The 13,293-nt window shown below is 40.4% G+C and overlaps 1 pseudogene; it reads left to right on the top strand.

Annotated features, from left to right (window-relative positions):
• The first annotated feature begins 6,589 nt into the window (after positions 1-6,589).
• LOC126068739 (heterogeneous nuclear ribonucleoprotein A3-like) lies at positions 6,590-12,606 on the top strand (annotated as a pseudogene).
• Positions 12,607-13,293: the final 687 nt, after the last annotated feature.

Here is a 13,293-nt window from a genome sequence, read left to right as displayed (position 1 = left end):
TAGGACACTTCCAGATTAACAGAAGTTTAGGGAATTTGCAAAAAACAAAGCAAAACTACAAGAAATACTAAAGGGAGTCTTCCTGTTTGAAAATCAATAACATCAGATACCAACCCAAGACTAGAACACAGGAAAGAGCAACCAGATATCAAGCCAGATAGGGAAATCACAAAAATAAATCAAGACAAAAAATTGCTCATAACAGGGAAACAGAGATGTCATTAAGTAAAAGAAGAAAGCATTAAATCATTAAACAGGGACTGAAAAACGTAGTCATTGATATTTCATTTGGAGAGTAAGTCGAGGGGATATAAAGAGAAAAAAATTTGGTTTAAACTTAGAAAAATAGGGGTTAATGATAAGATAACCACAAAGGAGACTAAAAATCATACACATCAAAATAAAATACAGAGAAAAAATAGAGACTCAGCAGAAACAAAATCAACAACAATGAAAAAGAGGAAAAGACAATTTGTAAAGAAAAACTACACAAAAAAAATTAAGTGGAAAACAGAAACTGTCAACAACACACAAAAAAAGACATCAAAATGACAGCACTGACCTCATACCTATCCATAACAATGCTGAATATAAATGCACTAAATACACCGGTAAAGAGACAAAGAGTGGCAGAATGGATAAAAACAGCATGATCTAGCCCATATATTGCCTACAAGAAACATTCCTTAGACTTGAAGACAAAAACAAACTAAAACTCAAAGGAGGAAGAAAATATATCAAGCAAACAACAATTAAAAAAGAGCAGGAATGGCAATACTAATATCAGACAAAAAAGGCTTTAAAATTAAATCCACCACAAAGGATAAGGAAGGACACTGTATAGTGATTAAAGGGACAGTAAAACAGAAGGATATCACCATATTAAATATTTACGCATCCAACAGCAGGGCTTCAAGATACATAACACAAACTCGAACGGCATTGAAAAGTGAGATAGACAACTCCACAATAATAGTAGAAGGTCAATTTATAGCAATAAATGCACACATCCCAAAAGAAGAAAGGGCCAAAATCAAAGAACTATCCCTAAAATTTGAACAAATAGAAAGAGAGCAACAAAAGAAACACTCAAGCACCAAAAGAAAGCAAATAATAAAAATTAGAGCAGAATTAACTGAAATAGAGAACAAAAAGAAAAAATTGAAAGCGTTAACAAGACCAAAAGGAGGTTCTTTGAAAAGACTGACAAAATCAATAAACCATTGGCCAGATGGACAAAAGAAGAACAGGAGATGAAGCATATAACCCAGATAAAAAATGAGGTGGGGGATATCACGACAGAACCATCTGAAATTAAAACAATCAAAATAGAATACTTTGAAAAATTGTACTCTAGCAAATTTAAAAACATAGAAGAAATGACAAATTTCTAGAAACACACTACCTCCCAAAACTAACACAAACAGAGGTAGAACAACTAAATAAACCCATAACAAATGAAGAGATTGAAAGGATAGTTAAAAAACTACCAAAAAGAAAAGCCCTGGCCATTACGGCTTCACTGGAGAATTCACCAAACTTTCAGAGAAGAATTAACACCATTTTTCATGAAGGTATTTCAGAGCACAATAAAAGATGGAATACTCTCAAATTCATTCTATGAAGCCATCATTTCCCCAATACCAAAACTATGTAAAAACACCACAAAAAAAGAAAATTACAAATATCCTTCATAAGCTAAGACACAAAAATCCTGAACAAAATTCTAGCCAATAGAATTCAACAACATATCAAAAAGATAATTTACCATGACCAAGTGGGACTCATAAAAGGTATAAAGGGATGATTCAACATTAGAAAAACAATCAATGTAATCTACCATATAAATAAAACAAAAGACAAGAACCACCTGATCTTATCAATTGATGCCGAAAAGGCATTTGACAAAGTCCAACACCCACTCATGACAAAAACTCTCAGCAAAATAGGAATAGGATGAAAATTCCTCAACAAAGTAAAAGGCATTTATACAAAGCCAACAGCCAACATCACCCTAAATGGAGAGAGTGTGAAAGCATAGCCCTTGAGAACAGGAACCAGACAAGGATGCCCTTTATCACCACTCTTATTCAACATTGTGCTGGAGGCCTCAGCCAGAGCAATTAGACAACCTAAAGAAATAAAGGGCATCCAGATTGGCAAGGAAGAAGTAAAAGCATCTCTGTTTGCAGTTGACATGATCTTATACACAGAAAAACATAAAGAATCCTCAAGAAAACTACTGAAACTAATAGAAGAGTTCAGCAGAATATCAGCATACAAGATAAACATACAAAAATCAGTTGAATTCCTCTACATCAACCAAGAGAACGTCGAAGAGGAAATCACCAAATCAGTACCATTTACAATAGCTCCCAAGAAGATAAAATACTTAGCAATAAATCTAACCAGAGTCGTAAAAGACCTATACAAAGAAAACTACAAAACACTACTGCAAGAAACCAAAAGAGACCTACATAAGTGGAAAACCACACCTCGCTCAGGGATAAGAAGACTCAACATTGTAAAAATGACCATTCTATGCAAAGCAATCTATAGATACAATGCAATCCTGATCCAAATACAAATGATATTTTTTAATGAGATGGAGAAACAAATCACTAACTTCATTTGGAAGGGAAAGGCGCCCCAGATAAGTAAAGCATTACTGAAAAAGAATAACAAATTGGGAGGCTTCACGCTACCTGATTTTAGAACCTATTATACCTCTGCAGTACTCAAAACAGCCTGGTACTTGTACAACAGATACATACCAGTGGAACAAAATTGAGAATCCTACATAAATCCATCCACATATGAGTAGCTGATATTTGACAAAGGCCCAAAGTCTGTTAAATGGGGAAAAGACAGTCTCTTTAACAAATGGTGCTGGCATAACTGGATATCCATCTGTAAAACAATGAAATAAGCCCCGTACTTAGCACCATGCACAAAAACTAACTCAAAATGAATCAAAGACCTAAATATAAAATCTAAAACAATACAGACCATGGAAGAAAAATAGAGACAATGCTAGGAGCCCTAACACATGGCATAAACAGTATACAAAATATTACTAACAATGAACATACACCAGAAGAGAAACTAAATAATTAAAAAAATTAGGAGCTCCTAAAAATCAGAAACCTGTGCTCATACAAAGACTTCGCCAAAGGAGTAAAAAGATTAACTATAGACTGGGAAAAAGTTTTTTGCTATGACAATTCAGATCGGTGTCTGATTTCTAAAATCTACATGATACTGAAAAAAATTAACAACAAAAAGACAAATAACCCAATTAAAAAATGGGCAAAGGACATGAACAGGCACTTCACCAAAGAAGACATTCAGGTGGCTAACAGATACATGATGAAATGCTCACAATCATTAGCCATTAGAAAAAAAAAAAACTACAATGAGATGTCATTTCACCCCCAAAAGGTTAGCATTAATCCAAAAAACACAAAATAATAAATGTTGGAGAGGTTGTGGAGAGATTGGAACACTTACACCCTTGATAGTCAGAAAGTAAAATGGTACAACCACTTTGGAAACCGATTTTGGCAATTTCTCAAAAAACTAGAAATAGAATAACCATGTTGTTGTTGTTGTTAGGTGCTGTCCAGTTGGTTCCGACTCATAGCGACCTTATACACAACAGAACAAAACACTGCTCGGTCCTAAGCCATCCTCACAATCTTTGTTATGCTGGAGCTCATTGTTGCACCACTGTGTCAATCCATCTCATTGAGGGTCTTCCTCTTTTCCGCTGACCCTGTACTCTGCCAAACATTATGTCCTTCTCCAAGGACTGATCCCTCCTGACAACATGTCCAATGTATGTAAGACACAGTCTTGCCATCCTTGCTTCTAAGGAGCATTCTGGTTGTACTTCTTCTAAGATAGATTTGTTCGTTCTTTTGGCAGTCTATGGTATATTCGATATTCTTCACCAAGCCACAATTCAGAGGCGTCAATTCTACTTTGGTCTTCCTTATACATTGTCCAGCTTTCACATGCATATGATGCGATTGAAAATACCATGGCTTGGGTCAGGGGCACTTTAGTCTTGAAGGTGACATCTTCGCTCTTCAAAATTTTAAAGAGGTCGTTTGCAGCAGATTTACCCAATGCAACGCGTCTTTTGATTTTCTTGACTGCTGCTTCCACGGCTGTTGGTTGTAGATCCAAGTAAAATGAAATCCTTGACAACTTCGATCTTTTCTCCATTTATCATGATGTTGCTCATTGGTCCAGTTGTGAGGATTTTTGTTTTCTTTATGTTGAGGTGCAATCCGTACTGAAGGCTGTGGTCTCTGATCTTCATTAGTAAGTGCTTCAAGTCCCCTTCACTTTCAGCAAGCAAGTTTGTGTCATCTGCATAACGCAGGTTGTTAATGAGTCTTCCTCCAATCCTGATGCCCCGTTTTTCTTCATATAGTCCAGCTTCTTGTATTATTTGTTCAGCATACAGATTGAATAGCTATGGTGAAAGAATACAGCCCTGACGCACACCTTTCCTGATTTTAAACCAATCAGTATCCCCTTGTTCTGTCTGAACAACCGCCTCTTGATCTATGTAAAGTTTCCTCATGAGCACAGTTAAGTGTTCTGGAATTCCCATTCTTTGTAATGTTATCCATAATTTGTTATGATCCACACAGTAAAATGCCTTTGCATAATCAATAAAACATATGTAAACATCTTCCTGGTATTCTCTGCTTTCAGCCAGGATCCATCTGACATCAGCAACGATATCCCTGATTCCACATCTTCTTCTGAAACCAGCCTGAATTTCTGGCAGTTCCCCGTCGATATACTGCTGCTGCCATTTTGGAATGATCTTCAGCAAAATTTTGCTTGTGTGTGATATTAATGATGTCGTTCTATAGTTTCCACATTCGGTTGGATCACCTTTCTTGGAATAGGTATAAATATGGATCTTTTCCAGTCAGTTGGCCAGGAAGCTGTCTTCCATGTGTCTTCCCCCACGTGTCTGTCAGTTTGTCATACTGTGGGGGCTTGTGTGTTACTGTGATGCTGGTAGCTATGCCACCAGTATTCAGATACCAGCAGGGTCACCCATGGAGGACAGGTTTCAGCTGAGCTTCCAGACTAAGACAGACTATGAAGAAGGACCCAGCAGGCTACTCATGAAAAGCATTAGCCAGTGAAAACCTTATAGAATAATTATAGGATCCAGTAATCCTACTCCTTGGAATATATCGAAGAGAAATAAGGGACTTCACAGAAACAGATATATGCACACCTATGTTCATTACAGCACTGTTTACTATAGCAAAAAGATGGTGGCAATGAAGGTGCCCATCATTGGATGAATGGATAAATAAATTATTGTGTACTCACATGATGGAATGCTACGCAACAATTAAGTACAACAATGAATCCATGAATCATCTCATAACATGGAGGAATATGGAAGGCATTATTCTGAGTGAAATTAATCAGTTGCAAAAGCACAAATATTGTGTGAGGCCACTCTTATAAGAATGGAAAAAAAGTTTAAACACAGAAGAAAATATTCTTTGATGATTAAGAGGGCAGGGAGGGAGGGAGAGGAGTGGTCACTAATTAGATAGTAGACAAGAGCTCTTTTAGGTGGAGAGAGAGACCACACGCAATACAGGAGAGGTCAGCACAACTGGACTAAACCAAAAGAAGTTTCCTAAATACAGCCGAACGCTTTGAAGGCCAGAGTAGCAGGGACAGGGTTTTGGGAACCATGGTTTCAGGAGACATCTAGGTCAAGTGGCATAACAAAATGTATCAAGAAAACATTCTGCATCCTACTTTTTGGTGAGTGGTATCTGGGTCTTCGGTGCTAGCAAGTGGCCATTTAAGATGCATCAATTGGTCTCAACCCACCTGGAGCAAAGAGAATGAAAAACACAAAAGACATAAGGTAAAGATGAGTCCAAGAGACAGAAAGGGCCACATAAAACAGAGACTACATCAGCCTAAGACCAGAAGATCTAGACGGTGCCTGGCTACCACTGATGACTGCCGTGACAGGGAACACAACAGAGAATTCCTGATGGAGCAGGAGAACAATGGGATGCAGACCTCAAATTCTTGCAAAACGACCAGACTTAATTGTCTGATTGAGACTAGAGTGACCTCGGAGGTCATGGTCCCTGGACCATTTGATAGGCCAAGACTGGAACGATTCCCAAAGCCAGGGTTTGGACTGGACTATAAGACAGAAAATGATACTAGTGAGGAGTAAGCTTCTTGGCTCAAGTAGACACATGAGACTATGTGGGCAATTCCTGTCTGGAAGCGAGATGAGAAGGCAAAGGGGGTAGAAGCTGGTTGAATGGACATGGGGAATACAGGATAGAGAGGAAGAGTGTGCTGTCTCATTACGGGGAGATCAGCTAGGAGTACATAGCAAGGTGTGTATAAGTTTTTGTATGAGAAACTGACTTGATTTGTAAACTTTCACTTAAAGCACAATAAATTAAAAAGAAAATGGAAGGGCTGGACTCAAAATGGAGGTAAAACTCCCACCTTGTTCACTGCCAACCTGACTCCTGCCACTGCAGTCACAGCTGGGGGTAGGAGGGTCATGATCCAAAGGAAAGAAAGCAGTTTTGAAAACAGTTTTTTTTGTGGTCTGAGCTTTGAAACTACAGATGATGGTTCAAGAGAATATTTAGAGAAATGGGGCATATTCAGATTGTGTTGTGATGAGACCCTCAAACAAAATGTACCAGGGGTTTCATTTTCTGACATACTCTTGTGTTGAACAGGTATATGCAGCAATGTGCGCACAACCACGCAATGTTGATGGGCATTGTGGTGGATTAATTACTTTTGTGTGTAGCCTTTACAGTCATGGTCTTGTAACTCCCACTCAGTTTGATTATGTGATAGGGTAATTGTGGCCTACCAAGGGGATTGGCCGGTTTTGCCTTAAAAGAGAACCAATTCCAGAGCAAAAAGGAGAACTTACTACCACCAAAGTAGGAGAGATCTGCAGCAGAAGATGACAGCAGATTGATGCAGGAGAAGGCAAAGTGGGCTTCCTGGCCCACAGAGTAAGAAAGCTGAGTGCCTTTGGGCAGAGGCTGAGGGTCAGGGAGAAGTCTACTCCTGACCCACAAATTTGGGAATTACTAGCCTGCAAAACCTCATGAGCCATATCCTTTATATGATCTGTGAGTTCTGTGAGACGTTGCAAAAAATTAGGGAACCCAAAGACAAGAGGGAGAGTGTACACGTGAGAGGGAGTAGTTGATGTTAGAGATGACGGAGTGGTACAGCAGCTTGTAAAAGTTAGACATTTGGGACATCTTTAACCTCTGCCTCATAGGAACCAGCTTTGTGCTGATTCTTATAAAAGAAAGTATTGTTTAGTTGGTGTCAGAATGATGATGTCTAGACTCACTGGAATAAGTGGTTTTGGAAAAGGGATAAATGGGAGAATGAGAAACCTTTGGTTTCTGGATGGTATAAAAAATACACGTGGATTGAAGCAGCTGTTATGGCGCAATCAGTCACCCAAGGCAAAAGCTACTCATGAGATTTAGGAAGGGTGGATAACTCCTGAAGAATAGGATAATTGGATGCATATGGAAATACAGAGAATTAAGGACGTATATCCAATTCCTTGGTTTCTGTTATCCATAATAGCTGCAATGGCAGAGAAAATAAATGCAGGTGCTGATTTTAGCACCAAACCAAGCCCAGATTTGGTCCAGTCAGAGCTATGACTGCTAGTCTCATGGCATACCCAGAAAGGGAAAATCAGATCAGAGCAACATGCCTCTATGACCGTTGGCCACCAAGAAGGTAGTTTGGGAGGAAAACAGACAAAGCCAAGAAACTATAGGAATCAGGGGGTATAGTGTGAAAGAGTTGCTTCAGTTTGTACATCGGTATCATCGGCTTCCTGAGGAGCCATTACTAAAATGGATTGTGAGAGTGACTAATTTATCGGCAGTGTCTTTAGTTTTGAATGTCTCAGAATGGCAGAGTATGTCTGGGTTGATGCAAGACCCACAACCCACTATGCAACAGTCATGAATGATGATACAAGATCCATTTATACAACAGGTTAACCCAGAGGGGATGGTCAGCCTGAGAGACTGGATAAAATTTGTGGTGAGATTTGTTTACCCTAAGAAGGGAAACTGCCCCTCTCCCCCTCTAATACCCAATGGAACGCTCCAGAGGAAGCAGCTAATGTGCTGTTTATGCAAGCCATGCTGGAATGGCTTCTTGTTGATCACAATATTCATCCAATGAGTATGCCCCTTACACAGGTCATGATAGATATGATAATGAAGGGAGCCCCTTCTACATGGGCACCCCTGTTACCTTGCTACTGCAAAACAAAGTAACAATCTGAGAAACCTTGTCAGGTCTGTTGGCATGGCTACCCTACATGGATCTTACAAATGCAAGAAACATAACGGTGATTTATAGGAGAATGGAAAGAGGCAATGGGGAAAGAACTTACCCCAGCAGGAAAGAGATTTTTAGATGGTTACTAAGAAATGGGATGAATACAGTGGATATTGGTGGAGTTCAGACAAAGGTTCTAAGGCAGACTGCAGGAGGTTGGGTGGACCAATGGAAATTCCTGCTGGCCCCCCAATGTTAAAGAGGACTAAACAAGCCAGTCCTGTTCACCCCAAATGGGAGGTATTTAATGATGGGAATTCCCACCTGGGAACATTTGAAGCAGAGGCTCAGCTGGTTGATCAAGATAAGGATTGACAAGGGGGCCAGGGTCTTCTGGTCTAGTCCCCAGCAGGGGGCCAAAGGCCATATGAACATGTGCTAGTGAAATGGCCCAGGGGTGGGAAAGAGCCCTTCTTGAGGTTCCTGGACATAGGAGCTCAATGTACTGTAATTCCAAAACCTGTCAATAAAATCTTGAAGGGGCCTAAGTTTAGACAGGGGGGATATGGGAATGCAATGGTTGATGGGAATAAGGTGAAAGTTTGGATGAGAACTGGAAGATTTAAACAGATCTTGTATGAAGTAGCTGCATCTCCCTTACCTGAATATGTTATTGGTATGGATATTATGTCCAATTGGGGAACACTCCCTCTACCTGATATTGTAAAGCTGAAGGCATGTAAGTCTATCTTTGGGCCAGTATTGATTGGACATGCTAATGGGAAACATTAGAATTGCCCAAACTCAGGTTGTTAATTTGAAATAGTATAGGATACATGATGGACAAAAGGAGATTACTGTCTTGATTAAAGATGTGCTAAAGGCTGGAGTATTGGTGCCAACAAATTCTCTATAACAGCTCTGTATGGCCAATGAAAAAGGCAGATAGTTCATGGATGCTGACAAAAGACTATCAAGGCCTGAATAAAGTAGTGCCACATGTGGTTTCAGCTATTCCAGACATGATTTCGATGGTGGAAAAAATACAGCAGACTAAAGGAGACTGGTACTCAGTAAATGATATTGTAAATGCCTTTTTCTCCATACCAATCTGAGAAAAGAGCCACCCACAGTGTGATTTCACGTAGGAAAGGATCTCAGCTTACTTTCACTACATTGCCACAGGGTTACCTGAATTCGCCAGCTTACTGTCATAGTTAGAAGAGAGTTGGACTTGGTGCGGATTTCAAGTACAATGATACATTTACATTGACAATATTATGTTAATATCAAGCACTGAAGAACAGGTTAGGGCTGATTTGAATACAGTGGTGGCCCACATGACCAACAAAGGCTGGTTAACAAAACCAGCAAAAATCCAGGGCTCTGCCCAAATGGTGAAATGGGGGTGCTGCAGCAATGCAGAGATAGACTAAATCTAAACACATTCCACTTGTACTGTCTGAGGCACAAAATGCCAATAAACAGTTTTCTGTCTGCTGGCAAGGAAGACAGAGGTTGCAGATGGCTATGGGCAGATTCCCCAGGGGAAAGGCCCTGCACATAGCTGTCAAGTTGATTATATTGGACCAAGGATGCCGGTGGCACCAGATGGCTACAAATGGGTTCTCATGGGAATAGATACTTACTCTGGACTGGGTTTTGCATATTCCATGACAGATGCAAATGGCAAAAATACCATTAAAAGGTTGGGAAAAAGTGATACTGTACCAATTTGTGCCACCAAGTGACATTTCATCAGACCAAGGAACACACTTTACAGCCCACAGGGTGCAGCAATGGGCCAGGAAACATCATATTAAATGAGCATACAATGTTGCACACCATCCTCAGAGTAATGGTTTGATAGAGAACTGGAATGGGCAATTGAAACATTTGTTATCCAAAATGGGGGGAGATAAAGGCATGAAGGGCTTGCTCACGCTCCTTCATGAATGTGTGCTCACACCCAACATGAGGGGCACAAAGGGAGGATCACCACTGGCCAGATTCCTACACTTCTCTTGGGGGGTGGGGATGTCTGGGGAAGAGTGGGTGTGGAAGGATGCTAGTGCCACTGTACAGTTCTTCCCCACATCACCTAAGATTTTTTTTTTCCTGCCGGATGCTGCGGTTCCAGGACCAGGGATGCAGCTGAGGGTGCCAGAAGCAGGGGTGATCCTTAAGCAAGAGACCATAACTATACCCCTGAACAAGTATGCCAGAATTCCCAAAGGCCTGATTGGATAGATTGTACCCTTCCCCCATCTGGCAAAATTGGGATTGACAGTGAATACTGCCATACTGCCTAGTGGGAGAGATAGCCCACTAGTGTTGTACCTATGTTACCATACCCAACATGAATAGGAGTGGACTGAGGGAGAAGCACTTGCTAGACTGGTCTTGCTACCAGAAATCTGGGCTAGCACAGCAGCTGAACCTGATGTTTCTTTCCAAGATGGAAAAGTTTGGGTAAAAATAAATAACAAATGGAAGGAAGGAGAAATAATAACTGAAGGTAACGGAATGAATAAATGGGTTATACAGTGGGGAAAACCTAACACTATGCTGATAACTTGAAAGAGACTCAGAGCAAGGGAATAATCTTCTCTCAGCTGAATTTTGTCAGAGGCCAGAAGGGGTGAAGACGAGATGACTTTTGGAGAACCTGACCAGATCAGATGGAAACCCTCAGCAGACCTGAATGGCTGGTACCTGAGTAAACTACCCTTTGGACTCTTTGCCCTATTGAAGAACTAATTGTTAATGACTGTTTTGGACTAATGAAATGATTGGGAGTGGGAAGTTACCCCCCAAATATGAAAGAACCATGGCTAGAAAAGCCAGGGGGTGGCCTGTGGTAGATTAATTACTTCTGTGTGTGGCCTTTATTGCCATGGTCTTGTACCTCCCACCCAGGTTGATTATGTGATAAGGTAACCGTGGCCTACCAAGGGGATTGGCCAGTTTTGCCTTAAAAAAGAACCAATTTCAGAGCAAAGAGGAGAACTTACTACCACCAAAGAAAGGAGAGACCCGCAGCAGTAACTGGCAGCAGATTGCTGCAGGAGAAGGCAAAGTGGGCTTCCCGGCCCACAGAGTAAGAAAGCTGAGTGCCTTTGGGCTGAGGCTGAGGGTCAGGGAGAAGTCTACTCCTGACCCACGAATTTGGGAATTACCAGCCTCCAAAACCTCATGAGCGATATCCTTTATATGATCCGTGAGTTGTGTGAGATGTTGCAAGAAATTATGGAACCCAAAGACAGGAGGGAGAGTACACAGGTGAGAGGGAGTAGTTGATGTTAGAGATGATGGAGTGGCACAGCTGCTTGGAAAAGTTAGATATTTGGGACACCTCTAACCTTCACCTCATCAGAACCAGCTTTGTGTTGATCCTTATAAAAGAAATTATTCATTTACCCGTAATAGTGGAACCAAAGAGAGCTGTTTCTAGAGAGGATTCTGTAAAATCTGTTGTCTATCTAACAGTGAAGAAAATTTTTGTTGGTGGCATTAAAGAAGATACAGAAGAATATAATTTGGGAGACTACATTGAAAAGTATGGCAAGATTGAAACCATAGAAGTTATGGAAGACAGGCAAAGTGGAAAAAAGAGATGATTTGCCTTTGTAACATTTGATGACAATGATACAGTGGACAAAATTGTTGTTCAGAAATACCATACTATTAATGGGTATAATTGTGAAGTGAAAAAGGCCATTTCTAAACAAGAGATGCAGTCTGCTGGATCACAAAGAGGTTGTGGAAATAGGTCTGGCAACTTTATGGGTTGTGGCGGGAACTTTTGTGGAAGAAGTGACCATGGTGGTGGAGATGGTAGCAGCAGAGGTTGTTATGAAGGAGGTGATGGTGGCTATAATGGATTTGGAGGTGACAGTGGCAACTATGGTGGAGGTCCTGGTTATAGCAGTAGAGGGATTTATGGTGGTGGTGGACCAGGACTTGGAAACCAAGTTGGTGTACACAGTGGCTATGGTGGAGGATATGATGGTTACAATGAAGGAAGAAATTTTGGCAGTATAACTATGGTGGTGGGCACTATAATGATTTGGGAAATTATAGTGGATAACAGCAATCAAATTATGAACCCATGAAGGGGGGCATTATGAACCCATGAAGGGGGGCAGTTATGGTGGAAGAAGCGTGGACAGTCCTTATGGAGGTAGTAATGGATCTGGTGGTAGAAGTAGTGGATATGGTAGCAGAAAGCTCTAAAAATTCAGCAGAAAAGGGGTACAGTTCTTAGCAGGAGAGAGTGAGAAGTTGTCAGGAAAGCTGCAGGTTACTTTAAGACAGTAGTCCCAAATGCATTAGAGGAACTGTAAAATTCTGTCACAGATGGAACAACGACCCTTAGTCAGAAAAGTTACTGCAACTTAAACAGGAAACCCTTATTGTTCAGGACTGTCATAGCCACAGTTTGCAAAAAGCGCAGCTATTGATTAATGCAACGTAGGGTCAATTAGACGTACATTCCTGAGGTCTTTTATTTGTTGTAGTTTTGTCTTTTTCTTTTCATTACATCTGGTACAACCAAAATCAAACAAGCAAACAAACCCATTGCCGTCAAGTTGACTCTGACTCTTAGTGACCCTATAGGACAGAGTAGAACTACCCCATAGGGTTTCCAAGGAGCACCTGGTGGATTCGAATTGACGACTTTTTGATTAGCAGGTATAGCGCTTAACCACTATGGCACCAGCGTTTCCACATCAGGAATATTCCCCTGTAAATTGTGGTAGTGGTACTAGAAATAAAAAAAAAATGTATAAGGAATTTTTTAATTTTCAATATTTGTAGAGTTAAGTTTTTCTACATTTTAGTACAGAAATTTTAACAAGTAACAAGTAAAGAAGATCACTGTTTATTACTATTTTGTATGAATTTTGCTAAAGTTAACTG

Source organism: Elephas maximus, chromosome X (genome assembly GCF_024166365.1).
Source record: "Elephas maximus indicus isolate mEleMax1 chromosome X, mEleMax1 primary haplotype, whole genome shotgun sequence".
In the NCBI taxonomy this organism is placed as follows: Eukaryota; Metazoa; Chordata; class Mammalia; order Proboscidea; family Elephantidae; genus Elephas; species Elephas maximus.
Note: the sequence above shows the minus strand (reverse complement) of the source record. Positions and strands in the feature narration are given on the sequence as shown.